Genomic DNA, 6500 nt, shown 5'->3' with positions numbered 1-6500 from the left:
TGAGAACCCACTCACTTCCCTACAATCACACACCAGTGATTTTAAACAACAATCCCTTGTGAAAAGAAAATACTTTTCAATTACACACTCTTGATTTTACTTCACAGTTTCAATCAAGAAGACACACTCTTGATCTTGCTTCACAGCTTTGATCAAGAAGACACACACTCTTGCTTAACAGCTTTAGAGTGACAAATTACAACCACAAATCAGTCCAATTCAATCATCAATGGATGACTCGAATGACCTACAAGTCTCACGACTAAACAGACACAAACCTTAGCTCTCTCTCTATATTTCGCTCAGTATTGGTTGTGTATTCAAACAGGTTTTCTAAGTCCCTTTTTATAGAAGCTTTCAGTTGGGCTTGGACATCTTGAAAACCCTAAATCTATTTTCCAATCAAATCTTTTTATAACAGTTGGTTGGATCTCCTTGGAAAATAAGTAAATCTGGTTGTAATCCATGATTGAATGCGCCATCTAATCAGATCTTCAATCATACAAAGATTGCCATTAGTTATGCAATCACAAAACACCAGACATTCACACTGAATGTTTTGTGTACAGGATGTCATGACATCAGGTCTGACATCCTGGAAAAATCCTGCATAATCCAATAATTCCTTTTATAACTTCCAGCAGGTACAGCCATATCAGATGCCATGACCTTGTGTATGTCATCTGAAACAATCCTGCATGAACATGTCTTTCATTTAAGCTCTAGCATGTACATCTAATATCAGAAGCCATGGCATTGTATGTGGCATTCTGAAACAATCCTGCATGAACATGTTCTTGAACTCCAGCAGGTACATAGGATATCTCATGTTAAGACATCACACATAACATCTTGTGAACACTCTTTGTTTTACCAAAATTTCGGCCAACACTTAGAATCAACAAACTCCCCCTTTGGCAAATTTTGGCTAAAACATATATCTGTCCTTTTTGTTCACAAGGTAAACTATCAGCAGTTAAACAACATAACAGTAGTTTAATCAGCAGCAGAAGCAAAACAATTACTAGTTATAGCTACTAGTAATGCACACATGCACAAGGGTACTTCTCCTCCCCCTAAATCTGTGCAACATAAACAGAATTACTAGTTATGGATGCAACTAGTAAGACACACAAATGCACAAGGATACTTCTCCTCCCCCTAAATCCGTGCACACAATAAACAGCCTCCATGAACATAACAGCTACTATAACTCCAGCACTTGTACCAGCCAGAATGTCATTCTGACATCTGCTTCAACAACAACACCTGTGCACCCTATCAGACATCTTCTTTGACAAAACATTTTATTTTAACACCTGTGCACTTCCTTTAAAAATAGTTGTCCTCCAGCTATATATACTTCCATATTCCACAACAGCTTTCATATCAGCATCAACACTTCTCCCCCTTTTTAGTCAAAATTGACCAAAGGCGACCTTTTTCAAAATCAATAAAACTTCAATCTTTCAAACATCAGCATCATAATAGCTTCCAGCCACACAGTCTAGTCCTTGCCACAGCACAGTTTACCCAGTCAGAAATATCCTCTGGGATAACCACAAACTCCTTTACTTGCTATAGGTTCTCATGAACACGGATCCCCAACTTCCTCCTTAAGCATTCAAATTGATTGGCATCCAAAGCTCTAGTGAAAATGTCTGCTAGTTGCTTTTCATTAGTAACATGCTCCAGAGTTATGATCATCTCTTCTACAAGTTCTCTGATGAAGTGATGACGAATGTCAATGTGCTTTGTCCTGCTATGTTGAATAGGATTTTTGGAAATATTTATGGCACTCAGGTTATCACAGTATAATGTCATGACTTCTTGTGTGACATTGTATTCAGACAACATCTGCTTCATCCACACCAGTTGAGAACAACTACTCCCAGCTGCTATGTATTCAGCTTCAGCAGTGGATAGAGATACACAGTTTTGTTTCTTGCTAAACCATGAAATCAGATTGTTCCCCCAAAAGAAGCATCCCCCAGATGTGCTTTTCCTATCATCAGCACTTCCAGCCCATTCAGCATCACAGTAACCAGTCAACATGGATCCAGATCCATGAGTATACAACATCCCATAGTCACTGCTGCCATTGACATATTTCAGTATTCTCTTCACTTGGTTTATGTGACTGACTTTTGGTTCAGCTTGATACCTAGCACAAACACCTACAGCAAATGCAATGTCAGGTCTGCTTGCTGTGAGATATAGCAGACTTCCTATCATGCTTCTGTATAGACTCTGATCTACACTGACACCATTTTCGTCTTTGGAGATTTTCACATGAGTAGGAGCAGGTGTCCTTTTATGGCTTGCATTTTCCATTCCAAACTTCTTCACAATGTTATTGGCATACTTGATTTGAGATAGAAAGATAGAGTCTTCCATCTGTTTGACTTGTAGCCCAAGAAAGTAGGTCAGTTCTCCAACAAGGCTCATCTCAAACTCAGATTGCATTTGTCTAACAAAATGTCCAACCATCTGTTCTGACATCCCACCAAAAACAATGTCATCTACATATATTTGTGCTACCATGAGCTTTCCTCCTTCATTCTTCACAAACAGAGTTTTGTCAATACCTCTTTTCTTGTATCCATTGTCAGTGAGGAACATTGTGAGTCTCTCATACCAAGCCCTGGGAGCTTGCTTCAACCCATAGAGGGCTTTCTTTAATTTGTACACATGATGTGGAAGATTTGGATCTGTGAATCCTTTAGGCTGTTCAACATATACTTCTTCATTTAAGTAGCCATTCAGGAAGGTACTTTTTACATCCATTTGAAACAGCTTGAATTTCAGAATGCATGCCACTCCAAGCAATAGTCTAGTGGACTCAAGGCGAGCTACAAGAGCAAATGTTTCATCAAAGTCTACTCCTTCAACTTGAGTATATCCTTGAGCTACTAATCTAGCTTTGTTTTTAGTAACAACCCCTTGTTCATCAGATTTATTCTTATATACCCACTTTGTTCCTATGACATTTACTCCTTCAGGTCTAGGAACCAATTCCCATACTTCATTCCTCTTGAATTGGCCTAACTCCTCTTGTATTGCATTAATCCAGAACTCATCAGTCAAGGCTTCCTTGATATTTCTGGGTTCAATCTTTGACACAAAGCAGCCATGTGAGATCACTTCCCTTGATCTAGTAGTGACTCCTTTATCTGGATCTCCTATGATAAGATCTTTGGGATGATCCTTCTGAATTCTTATAGAGGGTCCCTTGTTGATTTTGTCATCTTCAGGTTCATCTTGAGGAGGTTCTTCTTCCTTATTTTTGTATGAGTGGTCAACTGGAGAATCATTCAGAGATATCTCAACATCGTTTGTGACATCCGTCTGTTGGTCATCAACCACAACATTAATGGATTCCATCAATACATTAGTTCTGGAATTAAATACCCTGTAAGCTCTGTTGTTTGTTGAATAGCCCAGAAATATTCCTTCATCACTTTTGGGATCCATCTTCCTTCTTTGCTCACGATCATCCAGGATATAGCATTTGCTACCAAATACATGGAAATATTTGACTGTGGGTTTTCTTCCTTTCCAGACTTCATAAAGGGTTGTGGGAGTTCCTTTCTTTAATGTCACTCTGTTGTGAACATAGCAGGCTGTGTTCATGGCTTCAGCCCCAAAATGATAGGGCAATTTCTTAGCATGAATCATAGCTCTGGCTGATTCTTGAAGAGTCCTATTTTTTCTTTCCACCACACCATTTTGCTGAGGAGTGATGGAAGATGAGAACTCATGATGAATTCCTTCTGAAGAGCATAAATCAGCAAATTTGTTGTTCTCAAACTCCTTCCCATGATCACTTCTAATTTTGACAATAGGACTTTCTTTTTCCCTTTGAAGTTTCAAACAAAGCTCCTTAAAGACTTCAAATACATCAGATTTTTCTCTTATAAAATTGATCCAGGTGTATCTGAAGAAATCATCCACCACCACATATGCATATTTCTTCCCACCAAGGCTTTCTACTTGCATGGGTCCCATCAAGTCCATGTGAAGTAGTTTTAGGACTTTGGTAGTTGTGTCATGTCTAAGCCTCTGGTGTGACATCCTTGTTTGTTTTCCAATCTGACATTCTCCACAGATTTTTCCCTCATCAATCTTTAAGTTGCGAATTCCTCTAACAACTTCAACTGATATGATCCTTTTCATACCTTTAAGGTGCATATGGCCCAATCCTTTGATGCCATATCTTCACTTCTTCTTCTTTGGCTAAGGTACACATTAAGGAGTATCCAGTTTCTTGAGAGCTCCACATGTAGCAGTTCTCTTTGGACCTAACTCCCTTCATGATTACTTTATTTTCTTTGTTAGTAATCAGACATTCAGTTTTGGTGAAGTTTACATTCCGACCTTGATCACACAGTTGACCGATGCTTATAAGATTAGCAGTTAATCCCTTAACAAGTAGGACATCATCAAGGTCAGGAACTCCAGGGCAATCCAGCCTACCCATTCCCTTGATTTCCCCCTTTGCACCATCACCAAAGGTAACATAACTCATGGCATGAGGATGAAGTTCAGTTAGCAGATTTTTGTTCCCAGTCATATGTCTGGAGTAACCACTGTCAAAATATCAATCTTTTTTGGCTGAAACTCTGAGGGAAGTGTGTGATATTAGACTTGTGACCTTTGTCTTAGGAGTCCATTGCTTTTTGTTGACAGTCTTGTGATGCTTGGACGTTGATTGGTATTGAGACTGAATAGGGCCAGCTTAGCCACATAGCTTATAGCAGAAGGGCTTTAGGTGGCCAAATTTTCCACAGTATTGGCATTTCCATCTTTGATGCTTCCCTTTTTGCTGTTGTGACATCTGATGTGACATCTGAGGTTTGCTTTTAACATGGCTGCACTTAGGTTTGGATTTTGGTTTGCAACCAGTGTAACTGCACTCAGCCTTGAATCCAATACCAGATTTGTTTCCTGTTATTTGGCCAGTCTGGAGAATCTTGTCTAAGATGGAAGATCCATTGTTAAGCATTCTTACATACTTAGTCATCTCATCTAGTTTAGAATTCAAGAATACAGCTTCCACCTTCAATTTTGAGATGGTTTCCACAACCTCTTCCTTTTCACTTTCCAGCTGAGCTATCACTTTCTTCTGGCTTTCAACCTGTCTGCACACTCCTGCACTTCTGTGGCACAACTCTTTAAGGGTTCTTTCATCATCAATTGACTCTTCCTCGGACCCCCATCTACCTGTCAGTGCAGTCATATGGTTTGTAGCTTCTTAAGTTTCACTTCTATCAGACCAAGACGCCACAAGACTCCTCTTTTGTTTCTTGAGATAGGTCCCACATTCAGTTTTAATATGACCATACCCATTACACTCATAGCACTGAACTTCTTTGGGTTTTTCTTCAGACTTTGGTTTCTTACCAAAGTTGTTGGATTTACTGATGTCAGATGTGATGTTCTTGACATTTCCCTTTGCTCTCACATCTACCTTTTTTATCAGTCTGTTGAACTGTCTTCCCAGCATTGCTATCTCATTTACCAGGTCTTCATCAATATCTTGACCACCTTCCTCATCTTCCTCTTCAGTGTTTGACATAAATGCTATGCTCTTGGCTTTCTTTTCATCTCCATCACATATTCCCATCTCAAATGTTTGGAGGGACCCAATTAGCTCATCAACTCTCATATTTGAGATGTCTTGAGATTCTTCTATGGCTGTTACTTTCATAGCAAATCTCTTGGGGAGTGATCTGAGTATTTTTTTTACTAACTTTTCATCTGACATCTTCTCACCCAAGGCTCCAGAGGCATTGGCAATTTCAAGGATACTCATATAGAATTCATGAATATTTTCACCTTCTTTCATTCTTAAGTTTTCAAACTTGGAGGTGAGCAGCTGAAGTCTAGACATCTTTACCCTAGAGGTGCCTTCATGAGTGGTCTTGAGAATGTCCCAAGCATCTTTGGCCACTTCACAATTGTTTACCAGCCTGAAAATATTCTTGTCTACCCCATTGAATATAGCATTCAATGCTTTACAGTTTCCAAGAGCAAGATCATCCTCTTCCTTGGACCATTGTTCTTCAGGTTTCTTCTCAGTAGTGGCTTCTCCTTCTTTAGTAATGACAGGATGCATCCAACCTATTATCACTGCTTTCCAAGCCTTTTTTTCAAGGGATTTCAGAAACGCTACCATTTGAGGTTTCCAATAGTCATAGTTAGAACCATCCAAAATTGGTGGCCTATGAACAGATCCTCCATCTCTCTCCATTGTACCAGAAAGTATTACCCCTAGATCTCACCCAGAACCAGAGCAGGATGCCTGCTCTGATACCAATTAAAATTCTGGTATCAGATATAAGATGTCGAAGGTAATGTCACGACACTAATATCTGTTAACACACAATGGATAAAAAATACATAATGGTAAAGTGAATAACATAAGCAATTGTAAACCCAGTTCGGTGAAACTCACCTACGTCTGGGGGCTACCAAGCCAGGAAGGAAATTCACTAAAA

The sequence above is a fragment of the Lathyrus oleraceus genome, chromosome 7, assembly GCF_024323335.1.
Source record: "Lathyrus oleraceus cultivar Zhongwan6 chromosome 7, CAAS_Psat_ZW6_1.0, whole genome shotgun sequence".
Taxonomy (NCBI): domain Eukaryota; kingdom Viridiplantae; phylum Streptophyta; class Magnoliopsida; order Fabales; family Fabaceae; genus Lathyrus; species Lathyrus oleraceus.
The sequence above is the reverse complement of the archived record's forward strand: the minus strand, read 5'-3'. Positions refer to the sequence as shown.